Source organism: Triticum dicoccoides, chromosome 2B (assembly GCF_002162155.2).
Source record: "Triticum dicoccoides isolate Atlit2015 ecotype Zavitan chromosome 2B, WEW_v2.0, whole genome shotgun sequence".
In the NCBI taxonomy this organism is placed as follows: domain Eukaryota; kingdom Viridiplantae; phylum Streptophyta; class Magnoliopsida; order Poales; family Poaceae; genus Triticum; species Triticum dicoccoides.
In genome coordinates, this window is record NC_041383.1 from 621,047,972 (window position 1) to 621,058,387 (window position 10,416).

General features: G+C 42.0%; 2 long non-coding RNA genes across 7 annotated transcripts; both read left to right on the top strand.

The window, feature by feature from the left end:
• The first annotated feature begins 3,048 nt into the window (after nt 1-3,048).
• LOC119368129 lies at nt 3,049-4,766 on the top strand. Of its 2 annotated transcripts, XR_005176541.1 has the most exons (4): nt 3,049-3,498; nt 3,600-4,023; nt 4,116-4,276; nt 4,405-4,766. It is a non-coding gene; the product is annotated as an uncharacterized LOC119368129 (long non-coding RNA). The 2 variants fall into 2 exon arrangements; XR_005176540.1 differs by having other exon boundaries at nt 3,600-4,276.
• Nucleotides 4,767-4,809: 43 nt separating this feature from the next.
• On the top strand, nt 4,810-8,714 carry LOC119365198. 5 transcript variants are annotated; one of them, XR_005175378.1, is made up of 8 exons: nt 4,810-4,864; nt 4,956-5,030; nt 5,897-5,950; nt 6,128-6,217; nt 7,327-7,420; nt 7,606-7,689; nt 7,885-8,128; nt 8,658-8,714. It is a non-coding gene; the product is annotated as an uncharacterized LOC119365198 (long non-coding RNA). The 5 variants fall into 5 exon arrangements; XR_005175376.1 differs by having other exon boundaries at nt 7,885-8,237; nt 8,658-8,713; XR_005175375.1 differs by lacking the exon at nt 8,658-8,714 and having other exon boundaries at nt 7,327-7,424; nt 7,885-8,414.
• The last annotated feature ends 1,702 nt before the right edge of the window (nt 8,715-10,416 follow it).

Consider the following 10,416-nt stretch of genomic DNA (forward strand, 5'->3'; position numbering starts at 1 on the left):
CGCCTTTCGTCCATGCTTAATAGTTGGGAATGAAATATTTCATGATCTGTTCAAAAAGTCGCAACGGATCTGAGTTTGGAATACCAAGTGTGCTGTGTTTAACCTTTCAGGGCTTCTTTGGATCACAGGATTAGAAAACAAAGGAATTCAAAAAACACAGGAATTTGACGGGATTGTAGGTGCAAAACAGAGGATTACAAAATAGAGAAAAACTACAAGAATGGTCATTTGGATGGAACACAGGAAAAGTGCCTCGATCCTACGCGAATCAGTGTAAAAAAGAGGTTATAGTGGATGTTGAAATTCCTATAGGATTGAGGTGTAGGAATGCATCCATAAGAATTTTGGAGGTGTGGTTCCTTTGATCCAAAGGGATTCTTTAGGAAAAAATCCAATGGATTGGAATCCTTCAATATTCCTATGAAAATCCTTCAATCCAAAGAGGCCCTTAAGATGCAAGAGAGGAGTTGGAGATTAAGGAGAGAGAGAAACACCAGGGTGGTTCAGTGAAGAGTTCACATCTCATACGCTACACTATGATGCGCATGTCGAGCAATTTCTGTGTGTGTGTGTGTGTGTGTGTGTGTGTGTGTGTGTGTGTGTGTGTGAGAGTACGCACTAGGCAGGCAGTGCGGTGCTCTATAAAGCATCACCCACACTCGACGAACCCTACTAGCCGCCCATGAGCATCAAACTAACGCGGCTTCGCTGAAGCTAAGTGACCGACCGATGCCACACGGGCCGACCCACTTCGAGCGACCAACCGTTCTTTTTCTATTTTGTTTCTTTTACTGATTTTCTTTGTTTCTTCATTATTTATCCTTTTGATTTTCTTTTTTCTTTTTTCTGATTCTTTTTTCTTTTCGTTCCCGGCCACTCGAAGCTTAGGCCTGGCTCATTCCCTATGGGCTTTCACAAATAATCGACTGGCAGTTCTTCATACGGTTGGGCTAAAAATCAGTCGACTGATTTTTTTACGAAGTCTCAGTCGATCGAACCATCCGTTAGATTTCTTTGCCGTTTAAGACGTTTTTTAGCATTTCGTGCGACCAGCCCACATAGGATCCATGCTTCTGGACGGGCTCTCTTTTGTCTTTATTTTTCTGTAAGGCTGGGATTCACGTGAGGGGCTGGCCACGGGATGGGGCCTTTTCAGTTGTTAGTTGGCCTTTTCTTTCTTTGTTGGACTGTTAGATTTATTTTTGTTTTGTCCAACTTTTTTCATTTACCCTTTTGTATATGTTTGTTTTTCCTTCTTATATTCATTTTTCTACATGTGTTTTTGTGCTTTTGTATCATTTATTTTTAGTTATATTTTCTTCTTCACATTTTTTCCTTTTAAAAAAAATATTTTTCTTTTTTTCTCTATTTTATTTTTGCTGTTCTGAGCACACATTCTGTCGCATGTCTTACTATGTATGTACCTTGAGGTGTGTGAATGCCCATAACGCAACCTGCAACTGCATGTGTCACGGCACGTCTGCAACTGCAAGGGGTACAACGCGGCTGCAACTGAAGGGGGGAATTGCTGATCAATTGCATGTCCATCACTAAAGTTGCAACTGCACTTGTCGCACCCCGCCTGCAACTGCTAGTGGTACAACGCGACTGAAAATGGAGGGAAGGGATGTCGGCCAATTGCATGTCCATCATTAGAGTTGTAGTCGCACGTGTCGACGTCACAATCCGCCTGCAACTGCAGGGGGGACAATGCAACTACAACTGGAGGGGAGGGATGTCATCCAGTTGCATGTCCATCACTAGAGTTGCAACTGCACAAATCGCATATGCCTGCAACTACAAGGCGTACAACGCGACTGCAACTGAAGGGGAGAGATGTCGGCTGGTTGCATGCCCATCACTAGAGTTGCAACTGCACGTGTCGCAACCCACCAACAACTGCAAGTGGTACAACGCGACTGCAATGGAGGGGGAGGGATGTCCGCCAGTTGCATGTCCATCATTAGAGTTGCAACTGCATGTATCGCAACCCGCCTGCAACTGCAATTTATGTGGATCGGTTTTTTATTTTTATTTTTATTTTCATTTTATATTAACAATAAAAATAACATTAAAAATGTAACAAAAAATAATATATATAAAATGATAGGAAAATGGGCCGAAATAGAAGGTGTAGTACTGCTATGCCGAAGGGAAGAATGAAAGGAAAACATGCTGATTCCTAGCCCATGAGCGAATAAACAATGGCGTATAGCAAGAAAAGAGTAAAAGCAGCACTAATTCCTAGCCGACGTACGGCCCCATGCCCACATGCATGATTTGCTAAAAAAACGTCCACATGAGCCGACTGAGACTTCATCAAGTCTCAATCGACTGATGCCTAGTCAGACCCTTCTTCATAATCTCTATTTCTAATGGAGCAGTTGGTAGTATCGCTTTCAGGTTTTTTTCCTCCCACCACTTTCGTCCGGTTTTTTTTTGTAGGTTAACCGTCGTAGATTTTTTTCGATGCTGGTTTCTTATTCACCGGTTTATTTACCCTCAGCTCTTTCCTTGCAAATCAGCACTTTTCAAACATGCACGCAATCACGGATCTAAATTTACTAACTTATCCAAATCAACCGATACCTTCCATTATTGCAAATTTCTTTAGGAAACAAATAATGGATTTTAAGAAAACAAATAAAAAAATTTAAAGACGCATCATACTTTACTAACAATCACTAAAAATTAAATCTAAATTAATTAACCTTACCTTAAATCACTCAATCACTTTAATTAGAAAACATTTTCTCTACTCCTAATGAAGCAGTTGGTAGTCTCCGCCGGTCAATTTTCGTCCCACCTTCCACGTTTTTTTTCGTCGGTTGTTTTTCGTTTCACCTCGCATCGCAGCACCCGCTGCAAAACGAGAAAAAAAAACCGTACGCCTCCGCTCCTCTCTCGATCCACCCCTCGTGATGCCACCTCTCTCTCCCTCTTAGGGTGCCCTCAAGCGAGGCCTCCAGATCCCTTCGCCGCCAGCCTCCGATCTCCTCCCCGGCTCCCGGCGCCGCCCGCCCCCATCTCCTCCCCCGATCCCGGCGCCACCCGCCCCCACCTTCTCCCTCACTCCCGGCGCTGCCCCGCGATCCATTGCATCACGGTGGGACGAGTCATGGCAATGGTGACGGCGGCCGACATGGTGTCCCGGCCGCTGCATGTCTCCCTCCACCCGCGATCCCGGCCGCTGCATGTCTCCCTCCTCCCCCGATCCCGATCACCGCATGTCTCCCTCCACCTGCAGCCGCACCTCTGCCCCTCGCCTCCCGCATCGGCGCCAGAAGCCTTTTACGTCACGGATTCGAGAGACTGGAGGCCGATCTTGCCGGTGAGGAGACGGTGGCGGCGCCAACGAGCCGCCCCCCTTGGCGCCGTTGCCGCTGGGCACCGAGACAAAGGAGTGGTGGATGCCAACGCCTCGAGGCCTGCCTCAAGTACAGATCATCAGCGGCAAATATTCAATCAACATACGACCACTGAGGGGATCCATCGGTGGTATTCCTATTGCTCTCGCAGTCTCTACATTTCATCCTTTTTTTGGATTTTGCGATCTTTTCAAATAAGAGATGGGCAACAATGCTTTTTCTCCATGCTAGCAATATGAATGATGAAGGAGAAGAGCAACGAACACAAATCTTCCCCATGGCTATTGATTTTATGCACATCGGCTGCATCATGTGATATGGTAAACCAACAGAGGTATGTGGATAATCCAAACTGCTTATTTTTTGTCCGACACCGCCCCACCTTCAGTGACCTGATTGCTAGCAAAATGTCACAACAGGTTTGTTTCGAAGTATCAGTTCAAAATATGGCGATTGAATAAAAAAATACTATCTTATTTTTATCTCACGGATCATACTTTAAAGTTAATAATTTTTATAATGCTCTGTAATAGAGTCGTGTTGGTTGTGTAATTCTTGAGTGAGTTACATGTTCTCTCCATCACCCCCTTTATTTTTTGCAAATCAATTGCCTTCTTCATGTGTTTCAGCTGCTAGGACTGAAGGCCGAAGTAATGTATGTTTAATCTCAACAATTTAGTTATAAGTCTAATTAATTCATACCATCTCTGAAACATTCAGTTCTAATTGGTTGCATACTTGCCAAAGATCATATGACACAGTAGCCATGGACGCCACATCAGCTTGGGAACATGGCCACAACAGATTGGTATCTTCTCTTCTGAAATTGGTTGCATACTTGCCAAAGGTCGCATGACTCAGCAGCCATGGACGCCACATCTGCTTGGGAATGTGGCCGCAACAGATTGGTATCTTCTGTTCTGAAATCCAATAGCAGCCGTCCATTTGTTTGCTGATATGCCTGACTGAATTTGCAAAGAGTTATCAAGTCTGTATTTGCGAGAGTTTCTCATTGTCTGATTGATGTGACTATCAGGTATTTGTTGGATGGCAACTCTAAGCTGCATGCATGTTCATTGGGAGAATCATGATGAATCTTTGATGAACACTGTCAAAGATGAAAAGGCGAATTCTTCGATTCCCCGGGCTGTCAAGGATTTTGTACTTCCAGCAGGTTTTCTAGGTGAATGTTGGCATCCCCGTGTGGTTTGGTTATGCATCTATGCATTGCTTTTGCTCTTTGTCATGGAGTACTAACTGTGGAGGTTCAGGTTTACAATCTTAGAAATGCAGTGATTGATGTGTTTTCTAATCGTAATGCAGCAAACAAATTGTTTTGCAAGTTATGTACTTTAATTATCTGTATCTTACCATTCTTACCAAGTACTGTCAAATGTACATCTTGATTTTGTATATGTATTTCCCTCAGTTTCTTGTAGTGTTCCTGCATAAGAGGTCATTATTGCAGAGTTGGAGACTGACACTGTGTTTATCAGGTAATCGTTTGAAACTATATACCACTTCAACCTATAACTCTTTGTTGTCCCTCTTTATATTCCAGAATTTATTTCGGATGATTACCTGCAGTACATGCTATTGGAATTCCCAACAAACTTGACAGGATGGATCAGTCACACGTTGGTTACATCAAGTCTTCTAAAGGTATCCCGTAATCTATTAATCAAGATGTTTGCAGAACTAAATAATGTTGTAGTGACTGAACGATTACCTGATAAATTAAATTCAGTAAGTATATCATTTACAGTAACATCTTATTCTTATGTGATGTAATATATGATCATATGGATTGCAGTATTTGATAGCTCCAAAATAACTTCAAGATTTTGCCACGTGCTCTCAAACAATCGTAGTCTAAAAATTTGGTGGCCAGTTGCTGCTATCTCTACTCTGCTTCGTCCTTTCGTAATGGCAATAAGAAATCTTGATTGCTGCCGACAAGAAATTCTAACTGAATTTGTTATTCAGCGGGCAAATCCAACATCTTTTTGTACTGTATTTGCATGTTCCAGGATAATTTGGTGGCAAAAGAGCTACGTCGTTTCTCACTAGACCAACAGACAATAGTAGTGATACCTTTGCATTTATATAGTACCATATTTACTCATCTGTATACACTGTTCCTTTCATTCCTCACACCACAAGTATCTAACAGCCGGATAGGTCCAGTCCAACCGAGACACATATATTCCAGTCCAACATACTCCCTCCATCCAAAAAAGCTTGTCCCAAGCTTTTTCGGATGGAGGGAATATATAGTCCAGTCACACATGCTCTAACGTGATTTCACGAGAGACAGTTAGGCCAGCAACGGTATATCCGTAAAGAACAGCGACAGCTAAAGGAAACCATTCAGCAGGTAAGAATGAGATAGACTTTTCAGTGCCAGGCAACCATTGCGCTGTAGAGAAGTGGAACAACATTCATGGTACTGGTATTGTTAATCGAAAGAACTTTCTTTTGTTAACATGGTACCCACTACCGTGTGCATATGCATTTTTCTCCTGTAGTCCTAGAGGGATAAAGACACATATAATTACAATGGAGGTGACAGGCCTGAAAATGTGAGAATTGAAGCAATACATTCCCTTGTATATATGTTTTCTCTTTTGAAATATCTCAATAGTTTTCCAATTTGTTTCCTGTAAATCTCATATTTTAATACTCCTTAGACCTTAGTAATGCATAGGTGTAATATTTGTTGATATTGCAATTTTGAAGGATCTGCTTTTCTTGTATAGATCTATTTTTTTAATCTTGAAGGCAGTACGAGAGGCCCTAATGACATATATACAGTACTAACAAGAATATGGGGGCTTTCATAACTTGAGGTAGCTTCCATCTTCTTGTTGTGTATTTATTTTTCTTAGATGAAAATCTTACACCAAGAAGTGGGGTCTCTCAGAAAATTATCATTGTTATTCTCCTTTTCATTGTTTGGGCTTTTTTTCTCAATATATGCTTCTACAAAAAAAAGTAGGTCGGCCCCATGTTGCCACCGTGGCCGGTGACTCGGGTGGATCCAATCCCCCCGACCTCCAGGGTCATTGTGTCCTCTCTCCGTTACCTCCTTCGTCGCTGGAGGATGCTGACGGGTTAAGCCTAGGCGGTCGACGATGATGGCGGAGGCTCCTGCCTTCACTGCATCGGTGGATCACGCGGAATCTCTGGGCACATGGAACATTGCCAAAACCAGCGCCAGGGTGGCGCTCGGCTGACTCCCGACGTTGGTTCCACACAAACACATGGGGAGGGGAACTATATGTTACAATCTGAAAATGGCTAAGGAGACATCAGATCTACCTTCTTGGCTCGGAGGGTGTCATGGGTGGCGCACAACTCCCCCCTATCGACAGAAACACATGGGGAGGGGAACAGAACAGAGAGCGGGGCGGTTGGCGGGGGACTCCTCGGCGGTCCGTGGGGAAATACAATGTGAAGAAGAGAGTGCGACATGACGAAGGTGAGATGGGCGTTATCTGGTTTCAATGGAGAGGGCTCCAGTGAAAAATGTCCCGTTATGGCGGGAAACGAGCGGGGAGGTGAGGGTTCGGCAGGGAAAGAGAAGGGTGCGTCGTGGGTGTGGTTTTTTTTAATTTGTTCGGCCCGCACTTGTTAGAGATAACATGGCAGATAGTCTGGATAACCATATTTCTTCCTCACATATGGATATGCATGGATTTGAAGATACCCTATTCTCGAGACGGTTGAATTTTGGGGATCCTGTTAGATGTTCGTTTGATGTACGTTCACACTCGAACGTAGGAGGGAGAAATGAGCTTCCACTTTAGAATTTAATTATTTTTTTGATTTATTTATATGCATTGTAGTCCGTAGCAACGCACGAGCATTCTACTGGACTGACATAAAGTCAGTGAGTTCAAAATTTCCATGTTTAGTTTTGACTGATGTTATGGTTCTTCATTGAGTTTTGTTCCAGGTATTTACCTAGATCCTTGAGATGCTATTCGTATTGGCCTGAATGCAGTTGAATTCTGAATCATAAACAAGCTGGGAGATTTGTCTTCCACATAGTAGGTGCTGATGCTTATGATTTTCTTCAAAAAAGATATGGGAAAGGCTAACCCAATATTTTAGTTTTCATTATGAGGACCATGTACATAATCGACCATATAGTTCAAAAAAGATCTATTGGTGAAGGTTTGTTTGAGTTCCACTATTTCAGTTCACACATGTACATGTTCTGTATTTTTTGCAGTTTTTAGTGCATGCTCGGAGAACAAGATAAGAGGAGAGGCTTGAATCTTGAGATGACAAGGGTAGTCACCTGCTGCGACTAAAGGTTCGGTTTCATACTTCTGATGATATTGTTCGGATGATTGCCCTTGTACTATTCTTTTTAGTATGTACTAAAATATCTTGTTGTACGAAAATCTGATTTCTACTAAAACTTTGTCAAGTGGCTCATTTTTCTTGTACTAATATCTGAATTTTTTTACTGATTACTGAAATGTACCTTGTTACTAAAACTTCATAGGAAGGAGGTCAATGAAGCAAAAGGCACGAAAAGGAAGGAGCAGCGCCACAGGGACGATGTTGTCGGCAGCGCTTTGGGAGGATTCGCTCCAGAGAAGTTACGGTAGTCGGCCATCGCCCAGGGGAAGCGGGGAGGATGTCGTTCGAAACGCCTGGGTCTAGAGGAGTGTGTCCAGGTGGTGGCCGAGGATGGCGACGAGCAATTGGGTTGAGCATTTGTCAACGTGATGGTGTCGTTGCTAAAGGTACCAACACCCTTGTTTTGACCCAATGTTTCTCGGCTAGCTGTGCATGGCTGGGACTGTTTCGTGCATATAGGGGACGGCTCATGCCATCCACTTCCAAAGCAATAAGGTAGCCATCCATGTCACTGTCGCTTGCTGTTAGTTTTTTTTTGGATTCCATAGGTGTTTCTTAATGCATCAATCATTTTCAATTAGGACGGGAGTCTGAAAAATGTTGTAAGATTATCGCCATTTTTTTAAACTACAAAAGTCCAAAGATTAGAAGCATGATCTTTTATTTTTCATGTTGCTCTACCTCTGTAGTGTCAAATCATAGGAACTTTTATCACATATGCTAATTTATCCTTGATGGCAAATAATCCAAACAAAATATTCGGAAGTAATGGAGGCCTCGCCAGAGTAAGGGGGAAAATTGTGGGAGTGGACGCACATCATGTAGGCGAGACGGCAGAGTTCGTGGTTGTACTGGCCATGAGTGGGCATAAACCACTTTACACTAATTACTTTACTTTAATATTATTGTTTGCAGACTTGAAAGGAGAAAATATTGGCAAAAAGTCCCTCAAAGTTCGTAGTCTGGGTGTAGGGATTTTGAGCCGGATGGGCCATTGATGGTTGCGGTTGGCTTGGATAGGGAATGTAAAGATAGTAAGTGAAGAGGAGCAGGAGAACGAAGACGAAGAAAAATAATGGTTTATAGGCAGAAAAAAATTAAGAATGTTGCTTAATGTGCATGAGGATCCAAACAATGTATATTTGACACAATTAAAGTTGACTCATGTCGAGCCTCAGGGTGGTGGTGGAGCGGTCATGGTGGACGGTTATTGTGCAAGAATTTGTTAAACGCATCAAATAGATATTAATTTGTAACAAATTTTTAGTTCGATCATCGCACTATATGCAGGGACGAAGCTCCCTTGTAGGCATTGGGGTCAATTGACCCCAATGAAATTAAGAAATGCTTCATTAATTTAGTACTAAGCACTATCTATTTATTAAGGATGACCCCACTGTCATAGACATGATCCCAGCAAACTTTTTCCCTAGCTTCGCCCCTGACTATATGTATGCATTGTCAAATTGCCTTTTATTAACAGTTTACAATGTAAGTGAAGTGGACTTAAATTATTACTCGATTATACCTGTGCTATATATTTTTTACATGCATTATGTTTACATAATTTCAGCAAAATATTTCAAGAGCCCGTGGCAACGCACGGGCATTATACTAGTTTCCCTAAAAAAAGCAGTTCTTCATAAAGAAAACCAAAAGCTAAATAAATTGATACCAAAATCCGTTCGCCTTAATTTTTGTACGAACTAGTGAGTGCGGGTCTGGTATCCTGGCCCGTTATTTAGGATTACTTTTATTATTATTATTATTAAGGGGAAAAGCAGGGACGGGAGCTCCTAATTGGCGCCTGCAGCACCAATTAGGTAAGCTGGCGGTCACAGCCTGGAGCTTGTGGGCCGGCCCAACAGACAACTTCGCTCGACCGTTTCCTTTCGCTCGACCGTTTCCTTTCGCTCAACTTCGCTCGCTCGCTCGATCGGTCAATTTAAAAAAAAACTGGTAATCGTTCCGACCATTTGACCTTTGACTTTTGAAAAATAGATCAAAAAAAGGTCAGTGATTTAAAAAATAGTTCACAAATTTGGAAAAAGTTCATCGTTTTTAAAAAAGTTCATCAAATTTGAAAGAAAGTTCACCGAATTTAAAAAAAGTTCATCGATTTTGAAAAAAAAGTTCGTCACTTTGAAAAAAGTTCATCGAATTTGAAAAGAGTTCATGGATTTTGAAAAAAGTTCAACAAACTTGAAAAAATTCATCGAATTTAAAAAGAGTTCTTTGATTTTGAAAAAAGTTTCTCTATTTTGAAAAAAAGTTCATGCTTTGAAAAAAGTTCATCAAAATTGAAAAACAAAGTTCATAAAACTGAAAAAGGATCGAGAACTTGAAAAAATAATCCGCGCATTTAAGAAAACAAAAAAAAGAAAAAGAAAAAAGCCGAGTACACTGTCTAGAACAGTAGCGAACTGGAAAAACTTGGACAAGGAGAATAAAAAGAAAGCAAAGAAGAAAGAAATCACATGTACTGTGATGGTCTAGTGGTTAAAAGGCAAGAGAATAAACCGTATCTTGTTCGTAGCGTGATGTCACGTGTTCGATCCCCAGGGAAGCACCTTTTTTTCTTTCTTTAAAAAGACAAAACGACGGCAAACTGGGCCGGCCCAAAGCACCGCGAGCGGGGTGTGCTGCAGGCGCCGGTTTGCAAAATTGCCTGTAA